The sequence below is a fragment of the Schistocerca cancellata genome, chromosome 3 (assembly GCF_023864275.1).
Source record: "Schistocerca cancellata isolate TAMUIC-IGC-003103 chromosome 3, iqSchCanc2.1, whole genome shotgun sequence".
In the NCBI taxonomy this organism is placed as follows: domain Eukaryota; kingdom Metazoa; phylum Arthropoda; class Insecta; order Orthoptera; family Acrididae; genus Schistocerca; species Schistocerca cancellata.
Genome location: NC_064628.1, coordinates 684,664,517 through 684,689,849, shown reverse-complemented (window position 1 = coordinate 684,689,849; position 25,333 = coordinate 684,664,517). Strand labels below are relative to the sequence as shown.

The 25,333-nt window shown below is 45.3% G+C and overlaps 1 protein-coding gene and 1 pseudogene across 1 annotated transcript in view; both read right to left on the bottom strand.

Moving 5' to 3' along the window:
• The window catches only part of LOC126176510 (serine/threonine-protein kinase par-1-like), a 488,353-nt gene that overhangs the window by 452,455 nt on the left and 10,565 nt on the right, over positions 1 to 25,333 (bottom strand). The window lies entirely within an intron of this gene.
• LOC126177548 (5S ribosomal RNA) lies at positions 25,056 to 25,173 on the bottom strand (annotated as a pseudogene).

The window sequence follows — 25,333 nt, the reverse complement described above, 5'->3', positions numbered from 1 at the left end:
CAATGATGATGAAATGATGAGGACAACACAAACACCCAGTCCCCGGGAAGAGAAAATCTCCAACCCGGCCGGGAATCGAACCCGGGACCCTGTGATCCATTGGCAGCAATGGAAGCCACTTTTGTTTTTTAATCTCAGTTTGTTCATTATTGTTCGTTCTATTTGTACAGGGCGGTCGTCCCATGACGCTTGTTCGAGTTCATTGTTGATCCATTACCTCACTTCCTTTATTGTAGAGGGCAGCTAACTCTCTAACCGAACACGCTGAGCTACCGTGCCGACACCACTAGGCCACCAGCTGCGGACCAAATAGAACGAGAATGTAGTCGCCGGACGCTGTGGCCGAGCGGTTCTAGGCGCTGGAACCGCTCGACCGCTACGGTCGCAGGTTCGAATCCTGCCTCGGGCATGGATGGGTGTGTTGTCCTTAGGTTAGTTAGGTTTAAGTGGTTCTAAGTTCTAGGGGACTGATGACCTCGGAAGTTAAGTCTCATAGTGATCAGAGCCATTTGAGCCATTTTTTCGAGAATGTAGTCATTTGACACCCGTTATGTGATGAACACCTGCGTGAAGTTTGGTAAATATCGAACAGGTGATTCATGTTGTAACACTTTCCACTTCCGTCAGTGTGTAAATATAACATGTAAGTAGCTTTTATAGGTGTTTGGAGATGGTTATGTAAGCGCTCTAACTGTGCGAAAGGGAAGCGCGCTTTGTATACGATACGATTAGAAGCAGTGAAAAACACACACACACACACACACACACACACACACACAGACAGACAGACACACACATACACGTCTTATTTATAGGTGTGTTCAGTCCGGGGGGACGTGTGACGTTGCTGGCAGCCGCTTATTACGACGTCGTCCGCACATTATGCGCCGCCTAAATATGCATAATGCCTGACACAACTTAGTAATGGCAGCCCGTTGCCAGGTGAAGTACGTGCGCATCGGAAACCCGGCCGCAGGAATAAACAAGCTGAGAACGCGCTTTGCATAACAAACGCGCGGAGGGCCAACTATTTTCACACTCGCTAATAATGTTCGTTCCGGATGCTCTCGGCGTGATTGAATATGTAGTAAAAAGCAGCCAAAAAGTGGAGCGTCGGCGACAGAATGTAAAGCATGAGCGAACCGCGTCAGTTTTTACAATCAGCCAACATCAGACGATATATTGGTTTTAATGTCGTATTTATGTTCATCCCTAACGCCAGTCTCTCTTCAGAATCCTAGAGGATATTATGAGCTCTAAAATATTCGCAGAAGAGAGAAACTCTATCAAAGAATCGACACAGCTTCAGAGAAAACCATGTCTGAAACACAGCTTGGTTGACATAACTTGTAAATAATGGATTCGGGCGATCAGATTCCGCCCTGCTACTGTTTTGACCGGCGTTGACATTTATCACATTAACAAAGGCGACCGATGGAGCACAGAAATTTGTAACCACCAGTGTTAATAACAAGATGTTCAAAGACCTCACAAGGGAATTTGTGGAAGACAGACAATGTTCTTGTTGGAAAACAAATGTACATTAAGTGTCCAATATGTAATTTAGAGATTGTTAAATTACCCATCTGCTTCCACCGTTTTCTTTAGCTACAGTGGTACCAACGTGATGAAAGATTAAGATGTATTGGGCTACGGGTCAAAGCTTAGAGGTTCGATTCTACCTACGTGAACAGAACAGGAAAGGGAAAGGCAACAGTATAAAGCCCCTTGCTCCAGGCGTTGCAAAGTGCCTGCGCAAAGTAATGTAATTGTGGATGGGGAGGTGAATCACTCGTAATCTTGTTGAAGGAACCATTGCCCTCCCTACATCAGATCTGCAAAACCGACCAATGGAATGCAAGCTCGCGCTCTAGCCACAAGCAGAACTTGGGAGACGCCATATTGGACTTCGTCGTTTCCCGTTGAAAGCCCGTATTTGGTGGTTTTATAATATAATTCACGTCCTATGAAAGCACCTGCACATTGATGATCTCTCGAAAACGCATCATTATGGTACAATTTGTTGTAATGAAATGTCGCTTAATGAAATATCAGCATTTAAAGTCTTCACGAGATCAAAATATCAAAGGCATACAACGGGAGACTGTTGCACTCTCGGCTCAAAAAAGAAAGCTTAAATGTTGATAGGCAAAGGGATGAATAATAAAAGCAATCCTGTAACGTTCGAATACAACGTTAGCAGGGTTCAGCTTGACATAGTCACATCGATTAAATAACTAAGCGATATGAAATGCAAAGAGCAGGTTAGGGCAGCAGTAGAGAGAGTACGTAGATAACTTAGTTTTATTAGGAGAATTTTAGGTAAGGAAGGTAGCTGCTCCATAAATGAGACCAATAGCGCGACGACCCATTCTTGAGTACTGCTCAAGTGTTTGGGACCCCCACCAGGTCGGATTAAAGGAAGATATCGAAGCAATTCAGAGGAAGACATCAAAACAATTCTGAGGCGTGCTACTAGATTTGTTACCGATAGGTTCGATCAGCAGGAAAGTATTACGGAGATGCTTCGTGAACTTAAAGGGAATCCCTGGAGGGAAGACGACTCTCTTCTCGCAAGGCACTATTGCGGAAATTTAGGGAATCGGCTATGAGGGCGACTGAAGAACGATTCTACTGCCGTCAACGTACATTTCGCGCAAGGACCACCAATATAAGGTGTGATAAATTAAGGCTAGTACGTAGGCTTTTGGACAGTCGTTCTTCCCACGCTCTGTCTGCGGGTGGAACAGGAAAGGAAATAAGCAGTAGTGGTTAGGGGTACCCTCTGCATGAACAGTACGGTAGTTTGCGGAATACGTATGTAGATGTAGATATGTTCCCTGAGTTTACCGTAGCGCGGCAGATAGAGGCGTGTAGTTAAATGTATTTGATTTGCTTCCTGCTTTATCGAAATATTTTTTGTTCACTTTCGTGTTTTCTAAAAGTTTCTGGAACTTTCTTATTAATTTAACAGAAGCATGTCTGGTAGTATTCGATGTTACGTAAATATGAGAGCTCACTCACTCTCTCTCTCTCTCTCGGAAGTGAATTAGTTCGATTTCGGGAACTTGTCAGGGAACCAATGAATTGCAAGATTTCTTTCGAGATCATTGTACAGTTCGGTCGCAGTTCAGTGTTTATTTATTCATCCACAGAAGGTTCAAGATGGTGGACACATAATTCCTTTGTAAATATTGTGTATGATTGTATGCAGAATAATTTCTCTCTAAAGTACAAAAAAATTAACAGTAATATTGTAGTAAATAAATGACTATTTTGGCGTTACGTAAACGAGAGCTTGCACTAACTGCTGTAGGATATTTTTCACTTTCTTCTTCAAATGCCTGTGTTTCATATGCTGTAAAAATTCTCCGATTGAATGGAAGTAGTGATGTAGTACGACTGACAGTATGGTTCTGCTAAGAGGTAGAGTGTTGAAACAGTTTTTATCTTATTTGGAAGACCATCGTAAATTTGTATTGCACTATTCGTAATGTTCCTACTGACTGGACAAGAAACTTTCCTTTTTTTCCTTATGATATTTTCTTGGATATTGAAATTCTTACCTGTGTGTTCTGCAGATAGAACAACAAGACTACCGTTTGGACAAGGGAGAAAATGTAGAGAAAATTGTAGAACTGATGTAGCAAGTTTACGTCCAGCCATTATCATAAACAAACTGTGTGATTTGCGAGCCAGACACAGCCGCTGGAGAACGCTGTATTCGAACATCATGATGAGCAGCACGTTCCGTCTGATGCATCAGCTAGATTCCAAGCGTGCACCAACCATAGTGTAAACAGCGCATCGTGTGGCGTGTTTATTGATGAGAAACACGTCCCGTGTGGACGGCATTAGCATACTACAAGTTCCGTTGGAAGAATATATCATCTTGATGTGCTGGGTACATAGTTGTATATATGCCCACATTTCATTAAGATTATAAAACTGAATGGGCCAAAGTCGCGGGGTTGGTTGTACAATCTGAATATGTGCTGTACATTGGTCGAATGTTTGCAACTAGGCGAGGCGCATGGCGTGAATTAACCGACTCTGAAAAAAATGATTCAAATGGCTCTGAGCACTATGGGACTTAACAGCTATGGTCATCAGTCCCCTAGAACTACTTAAACCTAACTAACCTAAGGACATCACACAACACCCAGTCATCACGAGGCAGAGAAAATCCCTGACCCACCGCCGGGAATCGAACCCGGGAACCCGGGCGTGGAAAGCGAGAACGCTACCGCACGACCACGAGCTGCGGACAACTGACTCTGAATGTGATGTTACACTGAGGTGCCAAATGCATGGGAGAGCGATATGCAAGTATAAAAATGGCGCTAGTAACGTCTAAAGAAGGTATAAAAGGGCAATGCATTGGTGCGGCTGTCATTTTTACTCAGGTGATAAATGTGAAAAGATGACTTGATTGTGGCAGCACGATGGGAATTAACAGCCTTTGAACGCGGAATGGTAGTTGGAGCTAGATGGGCGAGATATTCCATTGCGGAAATAGTTCAAAATGGTTCAAATGGCTCTGAGCACTGTGGGACTTAACGTCTGAGGTCATCAGTCCCCTAGAAATTAGAACTACGTAAACCTAACTAACCTAAGGACATCACACACATCCATGCCCGAGGCAGGATACGAACCTGCGACCGTAGCAGTCGCGCGGTTCCGGCTGAAGCGCCTAGAACCGCTCGGCCACCGCGGCCGGCGCGGAAATCGTTAGGGAATTCAATATTCCGAGATTCACAGCCTCAAGAGTATGCCGAGAATACTAAATTTCAAGCGTTACCTCCCAACGCGACAAACCAGTAGCCGAACGGCCTTCACTTAACGAACCCAAGCGACAAACCAGTAGCCCTACGGCCTTCACTTAACGAACGAGAGCAGCGGCGTTTGCGTAGTGTTGTCAGTGCTAACAGACAAGTAACACTGCATGAAATAACCGCTGAAATCAATGTGGCACATACGACTAACATATACGTTAGGACAGTGCGGCTTAGACAGCAGACGACCGGCGCGAGTGCCTTTGCTAACAGTACGACGTCGACTGCAGACATCGCCTGCACCGCCTCTCCTGGGCTCGTTACCATATCGGTTGTACATTAGATGACTGAAAACTGTGGCCTGGTCAGTGAGTCCCGATTCCTATTAGTAAGAGCTGATGGCAGAGAGTGCGGACCCAAGTTGTAAACAAGGCAGCGTGCAAGTTGGTGGTAACTCCATAATGGAATGGACTGTTTCGTATAGAATGGACTGAGTCCTCTTGTCCAACTGAACCGGTCATTCATTGGAAAATGTTATGTTCGGCTACTTGGAGACCATTTGAGTCATTCACAGACCTAATGTTCAGAAAGAACCATGGAGTTCTTATGAATGACAAAGCATCTTTTCATCTGAGCACAGTTCGCGACTGGTTTGAAGAATATTCTGGACTGCTCGAGCGACTGATATGGCCGCTCAGATCTCCCGACATGAATCCCATCGAACATTCAAGGGACGTAATTGAGGGGTGAGTTCGTACACAAGATCCTGCACCGGCAACACTTTGGCAATTACGGACGGCTGTAGCGACAGCATTGCCCAATAATTCTGCAGGGGACTTCCAAGGACTTGAAACTTCTTGGCAGATTGAAACTGCGTGCCGGACCGAGACTCGAACTCAGGAACTCTGCCTTTCGCGGGCAAGTGCTGTACCAACTGAGCTACCCAAGCACGACTCACGCCCCGTCCTCACAGCTTTACTTCCTCCAGTACCTCGTCTTCTACCTTCCAAACTTTACAGAAGCTCTCCTGCGAACCTGCGCAGGAGGGCTTCTGTAAAGTATGGAAGGTAGGAGACGAGGTACTGGTGGAAGTAAAGCTATGAGGATGGAGCGTGAGTCGTGCTTGTGTTGCTCAGTTGGTTGCGCACTTGACGGCGAAAGGCAGAGTTCCCGAGTTCGAGTCTCGGTCCGGCACGCAGTTTCAATCTGCCAGGAAGTTTCATATCAGCGCACACTCACTGCAGAGTGAAAATCTCATTCCAAGGACTTGTTGAATCCATGTTACGTCTAGTTGCTGTCCTGCGCGGGCAATAGAAGGTCCGACAGGATATTAGGAGATGTTCCATGACTTTTTTCATCTCAGTGCATATTCACGCAACAGGCAAGAGGCATGGACCGTAACATAAAGGAGACTACAGAAGTGGGGTTTCCATAGACTATGTTTCGTACTCCATTTCACAGACACGATGTTTTCACACATGTAAACCGCTTCACTGGACGACTGCAGTCGTCTGACAAACAGACGTCACGTTCTCTCGATTCTGCTGAGACCGAATAAGGTAGCTCTGTGTTTAAGACGCTGGAGTCTCATTCAGAAGGGATGCAATATGAATCGTAGTGGTGCTATCTACATTTGTGCGTTCTGTAGTTTCGTTAAACCATTTCGTGTAAATACCGGGATGATTTGTTTGAACGAGTTATGGCGGCTAACAATGCAGTCACTTCCGAGCTGACGTGCTCCGTTGTTAAGAATCTCGATGTCAGCTTTACTTTCCCTCTTTTATTTCATTTCAGAAGAAGAGTAAGAGTACCCCAAAAGACTGGAAGATTATTTTTATTTTTTATTTAATCATTTTTAAGGAGATAAGAGCCTATGCGGTAACTACAGAGGAATAAGTGTACTGAGTCAGCATACAAGATAAGAGTGCGCAGCTCGTGGCCGTGCGGTAGCGTTCTCGCTTCACACGCCCGGGTTCCCGGGTTCGATTCCTGGCGGGGTCAGGGATTTTCTCTACCTCGTGATGACTGGGTGTTGTGTGCTGTCCTTAGGTTAGTTAGGTTTAAGTAGTTCTAAGTTCTAGGGGACTGATGACCATAGATGTTAAGTCCCATAGTGCTCAGAGCCATTTGAACCATTTGAGCCAAGATAAGAGGATCTAACAACGTAACGGAAGTAGTGCTGCATGAGGAACAAATATCTTTTAGGAAAGGACGCTCCATGATAGACGCAAATTTTATTTTGCAGTTGATAACACGAAAACGTAGATAATACAATAAAAAACTCAAATTGCCTTTATTATTTTTTTAAAAAATCTTTTGTCGACGTCAATAGACAGAAATTTTGGAAGATACCTGGTTATCGGAAAGATATAAAAAATTTATATCAGACCACGACTATCTAATTCTCGATGGAAAAATAACTAATGAGATGCTGACTAACAAAGGAGTACGACAAGAATGCTGCATGTCTCCACTTTTGTTCCGCATGTGCGTATATGGAATAATGCATAAGTCTGTATGGAAACGAGACTTTCAGAAAGGTATATACTTAGACAGGAGAACCCTTTTAAATAACTCACTACATGTTGACTATGCGGTGATAGTAACAGATAAAGACCAGGAATTTAGAAGGGAATTTATTTACTGAAACAAGTGTGTGCGACATTTGACATCGAGATTTTTATGTCGAAGGCTTACAGCTTTTTAAATAAAACAAAATTTACTAACTTTCTCCACCTTTATTCTTCATATTAAAAATGAAGAAACTCCTCCAGCTGTGTTTAAGTTGTCTATTTTATTTTGGCAGCTAGTTTCAACGTTGTAACAACGTCATCTTCAGGCCCATACACTTGTAGACGTCGACTGCGTGCGGCTGATACTAGAAGTCAGTGGTGAGATATGGACGTGCTCCGTGTGGCAGGTGCTTAGTAACTAGTTACTTCGTATCTCACCATTGATTTCTAGTATCAGCCGCACGCAGTTGATGTCAGCAAGTGTATGGGCCTAAAGATGACGTTATTACAACGTTGAAACTAGTGGCCAAAATAAAATCGACCCTTAAATAGAGCTGGAGGAATTTCTTAATTTTTAATATAGATTTATACCAGCTGACGTCCCACTATCCTCCATTCAACTATGGATGTACGAAGATTTATTCTTCATATTTCTATATTTATTTCTCACAGTAGATACCCTGCCAACGAACGCATTTCTTATAACGGCAGGCCAGTTTGTTGACACCATCACTGGAGAATGTTTGACGTTGTTGATAGCGCCATAATCTCATCTGTACATGCATCACTATCACTGTCAAAGTGAAGTCCTCGAAGGCGTTCTTTAAGTTTTGAAAACAGATGAAAATCGGAAAGGGGTCGGATTGCTACATATGTCGCAGCGCTCAAATGTGGTCTGCTCCATGTGTGGACGAACTCTTCGTGCTTTCAGTTTTCTGAGGGTCTCGCTCCACCATGTATAGGGTTGTGCATTTAGACACGAATTCCAAATGCACTACAGCTGGACATCCTGGAACACTGTGAGTGTGACGTCACCTGTTGAGGGCATGGTCTAGAACTGTTTTGGCGTAGATGATCCTTTGTGATGGAACTCCAGTCACACACTCTTATTTTTGGGGCCAAAACCAGCTTCTATCACCCTCCCGCTCAAAACGCGAAGGTAACTGTTTACAGATGTCCAGACTCTTCTGTTTCGTGTGCGGAGTGAGCACTCGAGGCACCCATCGTGCAGTTTTCTGTACTGCATTTCTCCAATGATGGTCTGCTCACGTTCTCGTGATAAGCCACACTTACCTGAGAGCAGTGTCTGTGTTATTCAGCAACTTTCTTCTGATGAGTTGAGCCCGATTCCTATGAGTCTCATCGGTTACCATAAGCGGTCGTACAGTTCGAGCTCTGTCACACACGTTCGGGTTAACACCACCGTTTCCTTCATTACGAGCACGAAGAACCCAATGTCGCACATTACTGATGTCGATACAACGATCACCGTACACAGCTTTCATTCTTCTGTGGATTTCAATCGGAGATACGTTTATGGTGTGGCCTCATGGGAGAGAAGCTCTTGACCGAATCCTAGATCATTTTAATTCCCTGCATTCTAGCATCAAGTTTACCATGGAGGTGGAAAGTGATGGAAAGCTTCCGTTTCTGGATGTTCTAGTGTACAGAAAGGATGATGGGACACTGGGACGCAGCATTTATCGAAAGCCTACGCACTCGGACCGTTACCTGCATGCTTCTAGCTGTCATCCATCGTTCCAGCATACGGGGGTCCTGCGGACGTTGACGAGAAGAGCTTATGCCATTTCAGACGAAGAAAGCTTCACACAAGAATTGGACCATCTCAAGGTTGTGTTCAAGCAGAATGGCTATACAGATAAATAGATCCGTCGTGCTTTCCAGTTTGGACCTTCGCCTGAACCACCAGAAGATACCTGCAAATCGGTGGCTTTTCTACCTTTTGCTGGGAGCATTTCCTCGAAGATAGGAAGAATTCTAAAAAGATATCATATCAAAAGTATTTTTCGTCCACCAGCCAAGACTAGAGCGCTTCTTGGCTCTGTTAAGGATGACTTGGGTTTCAGGAAGCCCTGTGTGTACAAGATCCCTTGCCACTGTGGGAAGGCTTATATTTGTCAGACAATACGGACCATTCAGACCGATGTGTTGAGCATCTACATCTACATAAATACTCCGCAATCCACCATACGGTGCGTGGCGGTGGGTACCTCGTACCACAACTGGCATCTTCTCTCCCTGTTCCACTCCCAAACAGAACGAGGGAAAAATGACTGCCTATATGCCTCTGTACGAGCGCTAATCTCTCTTATCTTATCTTTGTGGTCTTTCCGCGAAATGTAAGTTGGAGGCAGAAAAATTGTATTGCAGTCAGCCTCAAATGCTGGTTCTCTAAGTTTCCTCAGTAGCGATTCACGAAAAGAACGCCTCTTTTCCTCTAGAGACACCCAACCGAGGTCCTGAAGCATTTCCGTAACACTCGCTTGATGATCAAACCTACCAGTAACAAATCTAGCAGCCCGCCTCTGAATTGCTTCTATGTCCTCCCTGAATCCGACATGATAGGGATCCCAAACACTGGAGCAGTACTCAAGAATAGATCGTATTAGTGTTTTATAAGCGGTCTCCTTTACAGATGAACCACATCTTCCCAAAATTCTAGCAATGAACCGAAGACGACTATCCGCCTTCCCCACAACTGCCATTACATGCTTGTCCCACTTCACATCGCTCTGCAATGTTACGCCCAAATATTTAATCGACGTGACTGTGTCAAATGGTTCAAATGGCTCTGAGCACTATGGGACTCAACTTCTGAGGTCATCAGTCCACTAGAACTTAGAACTACTTAAACCTAACTAACCTAAGGACATCACACACATCCATGCCCGAGGCAGGATTCGAACCTGCGACCGTAGCGGTCTTGCGGTTCCAGACTGTAGCACCTAGAACCGCACGGCCACTCCGGCCGGCGACGTGACTGTGTCAAGCGCTACACTACTAATGGAGTATTCAAACATTACGATATTCTTTTTCCTATTCATCTGCATTAATTTACATTTATCCTCATTTAGAGTTAGCTGCCATTCTTTACACCAATCACAAATCCTGTCCAAGTCATCTTGTATCCTCCTACAGTCACTCAACGACGACACCTTCCCGTGCACCACAGCATCATCAGCAAACAGCCGCACATTACTATCCACCCTATCGAAAAGATAATTTATGTATATAGAAAACAACAGCGCACCTACCACACTTCCCTGGGGCACTCCAGGTGTTACCCTCACCTCCGATGGACACTCACCATCGAGGACAACGATAGCGATTTTTGATAGTGATATGTCGATTTTACCTGTTTGCACCACTGGCGGCGCGGTATGTTTACTTGCGCTAGAGGGCAGTTATGACACCTCGCGCACGCGTTGTGGGCCTCGTGCGGCCTATATAGGGGCCGCCGCTGAAGATGGCGGCCAATTGGACCGCTGAAATATTGTGTCAAGATAACGTCATGATCCGGCTGCACACCCGAGAGCAATATTATTGTTTCTTACGCACTGATACAGTTACTTTACACACCGCCATGTTACACACTACATTTTGGGGCCCTCTAGCGGGATCTGCTCGGAAGCGGGAAGGTCGACCGTGTGATATACGTGACATGAATACATCTACCGATACTATTCAACACACCGTGGTAAAAAACGAAGACCTGTTGAGATTTCCTACGGCTACGTAATTGTACAGGAGTGTACGTAAACGGCGTTACGGAGAAGATCACAGATTTGACCTGCCAATGCTCGGAGAGGGCGATGCCAGAGGCCTGGCCTTGGTGCGACGCCTCCTGGAGGAGAGGCGTGAGTAATCGCCTAATGAGGCCGCCGAAACGGCGCACCTGATCACAGGGCAGCGGCGCCGGGCGCCGGGCGTAACCTGCTTGCAGGCGCTGCCTGGACCCGCCACACGCCACGAGCCAAACACACTGAGCGTCACAGGGCGGAGAGCGGCAGCGCCGGCGCCGGCGCCGAGGATGCGTTCAGACATCCATCTACGGGCGATCACAAACGTAGTTCCTGTGTTAAAAAGGAGTCTCTCATTTCCTCATTTCAGTATTGTTGGCACCGGGCAGAGGAAAAAGTAGAGATGTGAAGGGAGGGAGCAATCAGTGTTAATGTCCTCACGGCAGATACGTTGCTAAAGATTTTATGAAGGTGCTGTCTCGCAACTAGTAAGCATACTACACTGGTGTCCAAAATTAAATCAACAAACGGAAAATTTGCAAGCCTGCATTTATTTTGTTACAAAACTGTGAAAACAGATGATAGTAAAGTAGAATCAATGTACACCACTGACTATTAAAATTGCTACACCAAGAAGAAATGCAGATGATAAACGGGTATTCATTGGACAAATATATTATACTAGAACTGACATGTGATTACATTTTCACGCAATTTGGGTGCTTAGATCCTGAGAAATCAGTACCCAGAACAACCACCTCTGGCCGTGATAACGGCCTTGATACGCCTGGGCATTGAGTCAAACAGAGCTTGGATGCGTGTACAGGTACAGCTGCCCATGCAGGTTCAACACGATACCACAGTTCATCAAGAGCAGTGACTGGCGTATTGTGACGAGCCAGTTGCTCGGCCACCATTGACCAGACGTTTTCAATTGGTGAAAGATCTGGAGAATGTGCTGGCCAGGGCGCCAGTCGAACATTTTCTGTATCCAGAAAGGCCCGTACAGGACCTGCAATATGTGGTCGTGCATTATCCTGCTGAAATGTCGGGTTTCGCAGGGATCGAATAAAGGGTAGAGCCACGGGTCGTAACACATCTGAAATGTAACGTCCACTGTTCAAAGTGCCGTCAGTGCGAACAAGAGGTGAGCGAGACGTGTAACGAATGGCACCCCATACCATCACGCCGGGTGATACGCCAGTATGGCGATGACGAATACACGCTTCCAGTGTGCGTTCACCACGATGTCGCCAAACACGGATGTGACCATCATGATGCTGTAAACATAACCTGGATTCACCGAAAAAGTGACGTTTTGCCATTCGTGCAAACAGGTTCGTCGTTGAGTACACCATCGCAGGCGCTCCTGTCTCTGATGCAGCCTCCAGGGTAACCGCGGCCATGGTCTCCGAGCTGATAGTCCATGCTGCTACAAACGTCGTCGAACTGTTCGTGCAGATGCAAACGTCCCCATCTGTTGACTCAGGGATTGAGACGTGACTGCACGATCCGTTACAGCCATGCGGATAAGATGCCTGTAATCTCGACTGTTAGTGATACGAGGCCATTGGGATCCAGCACGGCGTTCCGTATTACCCTCCTGCACCCATCGATTCCATATTCTGCTAACAGTCATTGGATCTCGATCAACGCGAGCAGCAATGTCGCGATACGATAAACCGCAATCGCGATAGGCTACAATCCGACCTTTATGCAAGTCGGAAACGCGATGGTAGGCATTTCTCCTCCTTACACGAGGCATCACAACAACGTCAACTGCTGTTTCAATATGAGAAATCGGTTGGAATCTTTCCTCATGTCAGCACGTTGTAGGTGTCGCCACCGGCGCCATCCTTGTGTGGATGCTCTGAAAAGCTAATCATTTGTACATCACAGCATCTTCTTCCTGTCGGTTAAATTTAGCGTCTGTAGCACGTCATCTTCGTGGTGTAGCAGTTTTAATGGTCAGTAGTGTAAATAATACAGAACGTAAACAGATGCAACAGAAATGTTATTCATGTTTTTCCAACTTAACGGATTAGCACACATATTCCAACAAATGGTTAATGTGCTCAAAATGGAGTGTGACCACCTCTGACAGCAATACAGGCCTGGCAATGACGCAACATGCTGTGAATGATGGCACCGATCTCATGTTGAGGCAGTAACTCCCATTCTTTCTGCAGCGCTCCTCGCAAATCTTGGAGAGTGGTTGGTGGACATTGCCTTGATGCAACCCGTCTCCCTAGTGCCTCCCAGACGTGCTCTATGCCATACGTGCAATGTCTTACATTTCCAATGAAAACATCAACCAACAGTGCTCTATAAGGGCGAGCACTGTCGTCCACCGTTACGAAGTATGGGCCCACTGCACCTCGTAACAACCACACTTGAGGTCTCGTCACGATACCTGACAGCAGTTGAAACATGCTTATTCACCCATACAATATCATGAAGAAGTATTCGAGTGGCTGAGTGGCCTCTGCCCACACCATTAGGGGTCCTCCTAGACGTCGGTCTCTTTCCACAATCTTTGGCTCCCCGAATCCTGTTCTACCTTCCCTCCAGACGGGAATCTGTCAAGAATGACTCTCCAGACCAAATAGGGACACATCTGTGGAAACAACATTGGCCAATTGTTGGACCGCCGAGGTGGCAAGTTGACGATTCCATTCTAGACGTTCCCTTCTGTGAATAAGCGTCAGAGGTAACATGCAGCAGCTCTGCGACAATAAAGGCCACTCTGCCGAAGCCTTCTGTACACCGTTTGTCTCGATGCAACACGTCCTGAGGATGCAGCGATGTCAGATGCCAGGTTCAGTACGAAGACGGTACCATCGTGCCCTTACAACCAAGTAACGGTCTTCTCTTTCGGATATCACACATACGCGTCTCTGCCGTGTTCTTCGGGATACAGTTTCGATCACTATAAACTGTCGTCATATACGAGGTGCATTCAAGTTCTAAGGTCTCCGATTTCTTTTCTAATTAACTACTCACCCGAAATCGATGAAACTGGCGTTACTTCTCGGCGTAATCACCCTGCAGAATTACACATTTTTCACAACGCTTACGCCACGATTCAATGGCAGCGGTGAAGGCTTCTTCAGGAGTCTGTTTTGAGCACTGGAAAATCGCTGAGGCAATAGCAGCACGGCTGGTGAATGTGCGGCCACAGAGAGTGTCTTTCATTGTTGGAAAAAGCCAAAAGTCACTACGAGTCAGGTCAGGTGAATAGGGAGCATGAGGAATCGCTTCAAAGTTGTTATCACGAAGAAACTGTTGCGTAACGTTAGCTCGATGTGCGGCTGCGTTGTCTTGGTGAAACAGCACACGGGCAGCCCTTCCCGGACGTTTTTGTTGCAGTGCAGGAAGGAATTTGTTCTTCAAAACATTTTTGTAGGATGCACCTGTTACCGTAGTGCCCTTTGGAACGCAATGGGTAAGGATTACGCCCTCGCTGTCCCAGAACATGGACACCATCATTTTTTCAGCACTGGCGGTTACCCGAAATTTTTTTGGTGGCGGTGAATCGGTGTGCTTCCATATAGCTGACTGGCGCTTTGTTTCTGGATTGAAAAATGGCATCCACGTCTCATCCATTGTCACAACCGACGAAAAGAAAGTCCCATTCATGCTGTCGTTGCACGTCAACATTGCTTGGCAACATGCCCCACGGGCAGCTGTGTGGTCGTCCGTCAGCATTCGTGGCACCCACCTGGATGACACTTTTCGCATTTTCAGGTCGTCATGCAGGATTGTGTGCACAGAAACCACAGAAATGCCAACTCTGGAGGCGATCTGTTCAACAGTCATTCGGCGATCCCCCAAAACAATTCTCTCCACTTTCTCGATCATGTCGTCAGACCGGCTTGTGCGAGCCCGAGGTTGTTTCGGTTTGTTGTCACGCGATCTTCTGCCTTCATTGAACTGTCGCACCCACAAACGCACTTTCGACACATCCATAACTCCATCACCACATGTCTCCTTCAACTGTCGATGAATTTCAATTGGTTTCACACCACGCAAATTCAGAAAACGAATGATTGCACGCTGTTCAAGTAAGGAAAACGTCGCCATTTTAAATATTTAAAACAGTTCTCATTCTCGCCGCTGGCGGTAAAATTCCATCTGCCGTACGGTGCTGCCATCTCTGGGACGTATTGACAATGAATGCGGCCTCATTTTAAAACAATGCGTATGTTTTTATCTCTTTCCAGTCCGGATAAGAAAAATCGGAGGCCTTAGAACTTGAATGCATCTCGTATGAGAAGCAACAAAACGATTTACATTAAACCATCGGGTCACAACAGTTTGCGACTCTCCTGCTTCCATTCTTCCTAGGGCCCTCCATCGAAGAAGCCTTACCACGAGCATTGAGGTTAATGGGCAGGGGGCACTATTTTCGTAGTGTGTGAAGTATGTTGAGAATGTGAGCCTGCTGAGGGAGAGGCGGGGCGGATGGAGGCGAGGGTGGGGGGCGGGGGGGAGATGGGAGCCGCGCTAATTCCTGTGTCCTCGGTAGCTTACGGGCTACTGGCGCGGTAGCTCAGCGTTCTCAGTCAGAGAATTACCTGGACTCTGTAATAAAAAAAACTGAGTGAAGGGATCGACAATGGACTTCAGGGGATATCATGTGATGTCCACTACGACCAATAACGAACAAAAGCGGCTAGAGCGCCTGTCTAGTAAGCAAGAGATCCCTGGTTCGAATCCCGCTCGGGCACACATTTTAAACTCTCCCCGTTGATTCTATCAATGTCCCGTACTCAGCTGGTGATTGTATTCAAATTATCTACTACTTTTCGCGTGGAATAACATGTGTTCTCCAACAAGATTTCAAAACACATCGGGCAGAGGTATCCACCTCTCCCCTGCTCTTCCCTCGCCATCAACACCCCGCGTAAAGGGGGTCCTGGTTACTATCACCCCTCTGTACAGTACTTGGGCTCGCACATTAGACGGCTCCAGTGGGGCGGAGTGAGCGACAAACGGTCGGTGCATGTGAAAGCTTAAAAATAGTGATTTCAGAAGAACATTTTCGCGCGGGGTCGACTGCTGGTGCTGATACGTTGCGAGTTAATTTTTTTCTCTTTAAAATATGAGATTCCCTTGCTAGTAGACTGCGGATCTGACGTGGCGTCCGTTCGTAAAACATTCATCCTATGCCGCTGTTTACGAGAGTGGATAAATTGTCTCTACTGTACTGTGAATTCACCATAGACACTGGTGACTTCGGATATCTGAATTCTCGTGTAATCTCTAGCCTGCAACGATTCATGTATCTTGCAGGGTTAACTCGTGACGTATTGCCATATTCACTGCACGTATCTCTGTAACAGACTGCCCAACTGCAGCATCTATATTCGCGCCATACGCAACTCCCAGCTTCAACATTCGGGCGCCATGCACGGCTCATCTTCAAAAGGGGCAACAGTTCTCGTAAATTTTGGCCACTCAGTTCGCAAAACACAAGTGGGAGCAATAAAAGTGGAAGGTCGACGAAGAAAAGTGCCTGTTTTAGAACGGTGTAAGGCAGCGTTTCATGTTATCCTTACTGTTGCTCTAGCTGAATTAAAAAAAAAATTACGGGAGAGTGATAGAGCAATGTTGTTCGCGGAAGATATACACTATCTGATTAAAAGTATGTGGACACTCGTTTGTAATGTGGGACTGACCACTAGACATCGCAAGAGGCGGACTCAGGTTGGTATCCCACCACTGTCCAGGGCGTCTCCAGACATGTTTTCGGATGGGAATCTTCTTGACTGGAATGGAATTGTCTTCAGTGATGAATCTCGTGTTGAACAGAGTCCCGATGACCAGCGAAGAGATGTCTGGAGAAGCCATGGACAGCGATGGGTTACCAGCTTGACAGCCGTTCGCTGTAAGGCCCAGTAACCAGGAGTGATGGTCTGGGTTGTCGTTTCTTTTCATAGCAAGACCCCTTTGGTTCTCAACCGCTGCACGCTTCCAGTACAGCGGTACGTCAACGATATTCTGTGCCCTATTTTGTTGTCCTTCACGGCAAACCATCCTGCGCTTACATTTCAGCAGGATAATTCCCGACCACGAACGACGAGAGTTTCTACTCTTTGTCTTCGTGGTTGCCAAACCTTACTTTGGCTAGCGAGGTAGCCGGATCTCTCCCCAATTGAGAACGTTTGGGTCGCTATAGGCAGCGCCCGCCAACCAGCTCTGTATTTTGACGATCTAACGAACCAGTTGGGCAGAATTTGGTACGGCATCCCTCAGGAAGATATCCAACAGCTCTGTTAGTCAATGCCAAGTCGAATAACTGCTTGTGTGAGGGCCAAAAATGGACCAACGCGTTGTTGAATTGCTCAATTTGTGAAGCTCTTTTTCTTGAATAAGTCGACCAGTTTTTCTGAAATTGTAATCATTTGCCTGTCTGTACATGCACATCACATCTACGCGATTTCTTCTCATTAGGAGGATTCCTTCGTGCTGCGTCGGCTTTTTTTTTTCTTTACAGTGTATTTTATTTGTGACAATCAAGAAGATATATGTTACTGGTGGTTGCTGTTAGGTTCCTGCCCAACCCACGGAGATTACGACATACTCTGAATAAACAGCAAAGTATTTTAACAAGCTAGTATATAAATATGACTGCTGGTCGTTTCATTTGCAGCAATTTAAGCTGTACTCCTAGGTTTCCTACCTAACCACACCCTTGGAAATCGCGCACATTCAGAAGTAAGCGGCCAAATATTTGTCACAATCAATAATACAAAATAGAAAGAATAATCGGACTGACGTCAAAAAAACTAAGAAATTCGTTCATGAGAGAACACGCCATAATATATAAATAATATCGAATATTGCAGAACATACTTCTACTGCGTGAATAAGAAGGAACCAGAACATATTACAAATGTGAAAATGGAAAAGAAATGTATTGTACTGGTGGAGTACACGAACCTATTTCCTTCGACTCCATAACCACATCTCTCTACCCATAAGACCACGCCGATCACCTTCAACTCTGTGTTTTAGTTTTCTTTATCTTAGGATCTCATAAAGGTTTAATTGCAACAAATTGTACCAAGACTGACGTTTATGATAAATCTTCAATCTGCCATTGCCTTGAAACGGCATCCTGTCAGAACAGGTAGGTTATAATGCAGAAACAACAAAATACGATGAAATCCAATACGAAGTCTCCAAAGTACCAGGTGGCTATAATTACAGTTCAGCTAGTCGCAGATGTCCACTGTGGGCTGTAATTATCATATGACAGCAACACTTGGCAGATATTCTAATGTGTTAATGTGGAACCGTTTTTCGCTAGAAAAAATTATTTCCAATTTTGGCCACCAGGTTCAAATCTGTCGCTCAGAATCCAAGAAAGACCTATAGAAATGTTTCCAAAGATCATTAGGAACGAGATGTGGAAACGTCAAACAAGAGAGTAAGTTATAGTGTTGGTTTTATTATTACTTGCCGCTTTCAGAGTTTTTTCAATATGAGCACCAGAGGCATCGACGAGATGCTGTACAGCCCTGTCTTTGGACCTGGTGGCTAAAATTGGAAGTAATTATTTTCCGATGTATATCTGTTCTGCATTAGCGTATCAACCAAGTTTCGCTAGCATACGAGAATCACAGCCCACGCTGGACCTCTGTGAGCAACTGCACTTTCTTTATAACCAGTCGGTAGCAAATGAGGGACATCACGTAACCCGGACCCGAATGGCGGTTGTAACTTCCGAATTTTAGTCACTCGTGTTCTACGCCATCTGCAGTGCTGAAAGCAGCCAGAGTACTTGTTTAGGGGGCTGACTAATATCTTGTCCAGAGAGTTTATTTTCAGTGTTAAGAAAGAGAGTCGCATCGTTTCTGGGTCTCGGAGCGCAGCAGAGGCACTCTGGCTTTGTGTCGGCGGACAAAGGCGCGGCGCCCGGCAAACCGGCCTCTGCTGCCCACCTCACACACACACACACACACACACACACACACACATACAGTGGGAGTCGGGTCGCCGGCGCGCCGTCCACGGTTCTCCACTTTTTCCCGCGCATCCTTGCCTTCTAGCCCAGACGTGACACAATGCGGGTGCGAGCGTCACCTCCAGACGCAGGGATCCACCAGTTCGCCTGACTCATCCCTGACAGACTGCGAGACGGCAGCTGCGATGGCACAGCCACTACACGACGAGCGCCACAGAAATCGACTTTGTCGTTTCTTTCTTATCGGATGCTAAGGGACGACTTCCGCAAGGCGTTCGATACAGTTCCCCACAGTCGTTTAATGAACAAATTAAAAGCATATGGACTATAAGACTAATTGTGTGATTCGATTGAAGAGTTCCTAGATAACAGAACGCAGCATGTCATTCTCCATGGAGAGAAGTCTTCAGAAGTAAGAGTGATTTCAGGTGTGCCGCAGCGTCGTCTCGTAGGACCGTTGCTATTCACAATATACATAAATGACCTTGTGGATAACATCGGAAGTTCACTGAGGGTTTTTGCGGATGATGCTGTGGTATATTGAGAGGTTGTAACAATGGAAAATTGTACTGAAATGCAGGAGCATCTGCAACAAATTGACGCATGGTACAGGGCATGGCAATTGAATCTCAATGTAGACAAGTGTAATGTGCTGCGAATACATAGAAAGAAAGATCCTTTATCATTTAGCTACAATATGGCAAGTCAGCAACTGGAAGCCGTTAATTCCATAAATTATCTGGGAGTAGGCATTAGAAGTGATTTAAAATGGAATGATCATATAAAGTTGACCGTCGGTAAAGCAGATGCCATTGGAAGAATCCTAAGGAAATGCAATCCGAAAACAAAGGAAGTAGGTTACAGTACACTTGTTCGCCCACTGCTTGAATATTGCTCACCAGTATGGGATCCGTACCAGACAGTGTTGATAGAAGAGATAGAGGAGATCCAACAGAGAGCAGCGCGCATCGTTACAGGATCATTTAGTAATCGCGAAAGCGTTACGGAGATGATAGATAAACTCCAGTGGAAGACTCTGCAGGAGAGACGCTCAGTAACTCGGTACGGGCTTTTGTTGAAGTTTCGAGAACATACCTTCACCGAGGAGTCAAGCAGTATATTGCTCCCTCCTGCGTATATCTAGCGAAGAGACCATGAGGATAAATTCAGAGAGATTAGAGCCCACACAGGCATACCGACTATCCTTCTTTCCACGAACAATACGAGACTGGAGGAGAAGGGAGAACCGATAGAGGTCCTCAAAGTACCCTCCGCCACACACTGTCAGGTGGCTTGCGGAGTATGGATGTAGATGTAGATGTAGACTTCAGATGTGGGTCAGTAGACAGGGGTATTTGAAAAATTTGTTACGGAGCACAGGTTATTCCAGGCGATTCAAATTTACAAATTATAATTTAGAAACTATACCTAGCCACAAGCATAATACCTAACTTTTACTCAGAATCATAATGATTTCGGATACAGAAATACGTCCTCATAAGGACAGAAAATGAGATGGTACCAGTCGTTGGCTAGATTCGATGTGTACACAAACAAACAGGAAAAAACACCAAGATAATAAATTTCGACAACAGACACGAAGTGGACGAATTTTGCTATCTCGGAAGCAGAACAGACATAGAACGAAGATGTGTGGAAGATATAGTAACAAATATGTGTCTTTCATCTAAATCTACGTGATTACTCTGCTATTCACAATAAACTGCCTGGCAGAGGGTTCAATGAACCACCTCCAAGTTGTCTCTCTACCGTCCAACTCTCTAACGGCGTGCGGGAAAAACGAGCACTTAAATTTTTCTGTGCGAGCCCTGATTCCTCTTATTTTATCGTGATGATCATTTCTCCCTATGTAGGTGGGTGCCAATAGAACGTTTTCGCAATCGGAGGAGAAAACTGGTGACTGAAATTTCATGAGAAGATCCCGTCGCAACGAAAAATGCCTTTGTTTTAGTGATTGCCACTGCAATTCACTTATCATATCTGTGACACTATCTCCCCTCCCTCACGATAATACAAATCGGGTTGCCCTTCTTTGTACTTTTTCGATGCCATCCGTCAGTCCCACCTGATGCGGATCCCGCACCGCACAGCAATACTTCAGAATAGGGCGGACAAGCGTGGTGTAAGCAGTCTCTTTAGTATACCTGTTGCTCCTTCTAAGTGTTCTGCCAATGAATCGCAGTCTTTCGTTGGCTCTGCCCACAACATTACCTATGTGATCGTTCCAATTTAGGTTAATTGTAATTGTAATCCCCAAGTATTTAGTTGAATTTACAGTCTTCAGATTTGTGTAACTTATCGCGTAATCGAAATTTAGTGGATTTCTTTTAGTACTCATGTGAATAACTTCACACTTTTCTTTATTCATGGTCCACTGCCATTTTTCGCACCATATAGATATCCTATATGAATCAATTTGCAATTCGTTTTGGTCATCTGATGACTTTACAAGACGATAAGTGACAGCATCAGGTGCAAACAATCTAAGACAGCCACTCGGATTGTCTCCTATGTCGTTAGAATGGATCAGGAACAATAGAGGGCCTATAACACTTCCTTGGGGAATGCGGGATTTACTTCTGTTTTACTCAATGACTTTCCGTCTATTACTGCGAACTGTGACCGTTCTGACAGGAAATCACGAATCCAGTCGCACAACTGAGGCGATATTCGATAGGCACGCAGTTTGGTTAGAAGACGCTTGTGAGGAACAGTGTCGAAAGCCTTCTGGAAATCTCAAAATATGAAACCAATTTGACATCGCCTGTCTATAAAGAAAAGCATATTCTGACAACCGAAAATATAAAATTTGAAACAAAAAAAAGTTTAATGGAAGTCTGTGTTTGAAACACAACCGGATAAGGGTGCGATACGTGAACAACGTAGAGGACGAAAATCAAAGTCTTGGAAATATGTTTTCACAGGTGGAACGATCAAACAAGGAACGAAGCTGAATGAAGAGTGAACGAGACAAAATGTCTAATAAAGGATAATAATTATTTAAAAATATGAAATATTAGGACTTGTACGAGGGGGTGCAGAAAGGTATCGCATGCGAATTTTTATGTGTAAAATTTTAAAGATTTTTAAATAAAACGAACGTTATTAACATTCTAGATCTTTATTCTTCATCTCGACACGTTTATTTCTCCATACAGTCACTCTCGCACAAACACATTTCTCCCAACGAGAGACCAATTTGTTGATATTTTCACTGTAGTACGTTCGATTCTGCTGATGCAGCACAACCTCACCTATGCTAGGACTGTTCTGTCACTGTCAAGGTGAAGTCCGAAGGTGTTCTTCTAGTTTCTAAACAGCCGATAATGGGATGGGGTCAAGTCGGAACTATGTGGAGGATGATCGATAACAGTGAACCGAAGGCGTCGCAAAGCTGAAGACGTCACCACTCTCGTGTGCGGAAAGGCATTGCCATGATGAAGGGGAGAGTACTGCATGTGTGGAAAAACTCTTCGAATTCCGAACTACATTACAGCACCCTGTTTCTCACACACCGAAATATTTACGTTACGTGGAGTCATGTTGCACACTACAATTCGGAGCTCTGTAGCGGCAGAGGGACATGAACAGTAATGGTTTAGAATGCTTTTTATGTAAAAAGCTTTAAAACGTTTCAAGAAAAACCTAGAAGGCATTGCTTTTCGCGCGCCCTCGTATTAAGAGACGAATCGTTCCTGAAAACTATAACTGATATGAAAAAATGGCTCTGAGCACTATGGTACTTAACATCTGAGGTCATCAGTGCCCTAGAACTTATAACTACTTAAAACTAACTAACCTAAGGATATCACACACATCCATGCCCGAGACCGGATTCGAACCTGCGACCCTAGCGGCCGCGCGGTTCCAGACTGAAGCGCCTGGAACTATTGCACCTACATCCATTTATTTCACAATGAAATTCGCCCAACAGCCGTGCAATTGAGATGTTATTTTATTTTCGCTACCAGTTTCGGCAATTCATTATGCCATCTTCAGGCTCCATATGCACCTCTCAAAAATAATCAATATTCGCATACTGGGGCCATATGTTTCTGGAAGTCGTGAATTCGTAGCTCAAGTGCTTCCTTCGAAGACTTGACTGCAACTGAATTTGGCGAATTTCACTGTTAAATATTTGACCGGCATCAGTTATCCGATATACATATTTAATTTTCCGCGTTATTCTGCAACACAACAAGTCAAAAAGTTATTTGTTGTCTTTACAATATAATTTCCACGTTTCACTTGCAAAAAATGCTGTATTGGAGATAATTACTCTGAAAAAAGACTTCGTAAGACTTCAGTATATAGGAGACCCTAATATACGACTTATGGGCATAAACAGTATAAACAACGATAGTCATTTGATTGAGTAAAGTTATAAATCGTCAGATAAAAATTTCATGATGGCACGGAATGACTTTACAGCAGAAGCTCCATCGGGAGGCAGCTCTGTGACTACATCAATGGATGCATCCCGTATTGATTACAGGAATCCATGTGGCACAAAGAAATTACAATTTAATGAGGGGATTAATATTTACTTGGCAATTATAGATACGTATGCACTTAAATTATCGTTATTGATAAGTTATACGTTGGTTCTGCAGACTAACAAACCTAAACTGCCTGGAAAAAAAAAAAAAAAGAAAAAGCGAAGCACGCAGATGACATTGTCGGATGTCCATGTAACTTCGTAGATATACACATCATCGACGAGTATGTAAATGATCAGAGCTGTAATTCTCTGTGACGGACAGAACAGCTACCAGAGTATTTCTCGTATTTAGTATCTATACCAGGTTTGAAAGTGTATGTAAGTGGCTTGAACAGCGACAGGTACTGAATGACCATTGTGAAGGACACGGAGATGCCGCGTATACGTTTGACACAGCGTTATCAGCACATGACACGGTTTGAAAGGGGCCCTATTACGAGTCTCCATTTGGCCAGCTGATCGTGTCGTGCAATATTGCAATATTCAGTGCAAAGTTCACTAGGCCTATATTAGACTGCTTGGGAACTTGAGAACATGCGTACCATACTCTCCGCCAAAGTTCTGGTCAACGACGTCTGACCACCACGAGGAAGGATCGCCGCGTTACGTACCAATCACATCGTAAGCCCATCCGAGAACAAGTAATGGATTCCCTGCAACATTCTGTGTTATCCCGCGCTAATGGTCGGAGACTAGCAGCAGTCAGACTAGGGAATTTCGTCCTATATCATTAACACCGCAACGCAGAAGACTGCGTTCGGAGTGGGCCGTGACCGGGAAGCGTTGACTGTTGATGAATGGCGCCCCATTGTGTTTGGCTATGAATTGCGGTTCTTCACGATCCCGGATGACAGTCCTCGGAGCATATGGAGACAAGATGGGGAGTTGCCCCATCCTTACAGTGTTTTGAGAGGTGCGGCAGTGTTACTTTTCACGTGAAGGTGTGAGGAGCCATCGGATATGAGTACAGATCATGGCTGATAGTGACTGAGGGAACTCTGACGATACAAGATATGTTCCGAACATTCGCGTCGTCATCCGGTACCTTTCTTGAGACAGTATTGTGGTGCCATTTTTCAGTAGGACAATAGTCGTGATGCTGAGGTACTCACTCCCGTGCCCAGCCAGAGCCTTAGATCTGTCTAAGATATCACATGTGTGCGATCAACTCGAACATCAGAACGTGGTGCCATTTTTCAGTAGGACAATGGTCATCCACATGCGGTACGTGTGTCTACGAACTGTCTGCGCGATGTTGAGGTAGTCCCGTGCCCAGCCAGAGCCCTAGACATGTCTAAAACTAAACTCCTCCCGAACAGGCCATGAAGGCCCAACGGTACCGACCGGCCGCCTTGTCATTCTCAGCCCATAGGCGTTACTGGATGCGGATATGGAGGGGCACGTGGTCAGCACACCGCTCTACAGGCCGTTTGTCAATTTCCGAGATCGGAGCCGCTACTTCTCAATCAAGTAGCTCTCAGTTTGCCTCACAAGGGGTGAGTGCACCCTGCTTGCCAACAGCGCTCGGCAGACCAGATGGTCACCCATCCAATTGCTCGCCCAGCCCGACAGCGCTAAACTTCGGTGATCTGACGGGAACCGGTGTTACCACTGCGGCAAGGCCGTTGTTCAGAAATGTGTGTGAAATCTTATGGGAATTAACTGCTAAGGTCATCAGTTCCTAAGCTTATACACTACTTAACCTAAATTATCCTAAGGACAAAAACACACACCCATGCCCGAGGGAGGACTCGAACCCCCGCCGGGACCAGCCGCACAGTCCATGACTG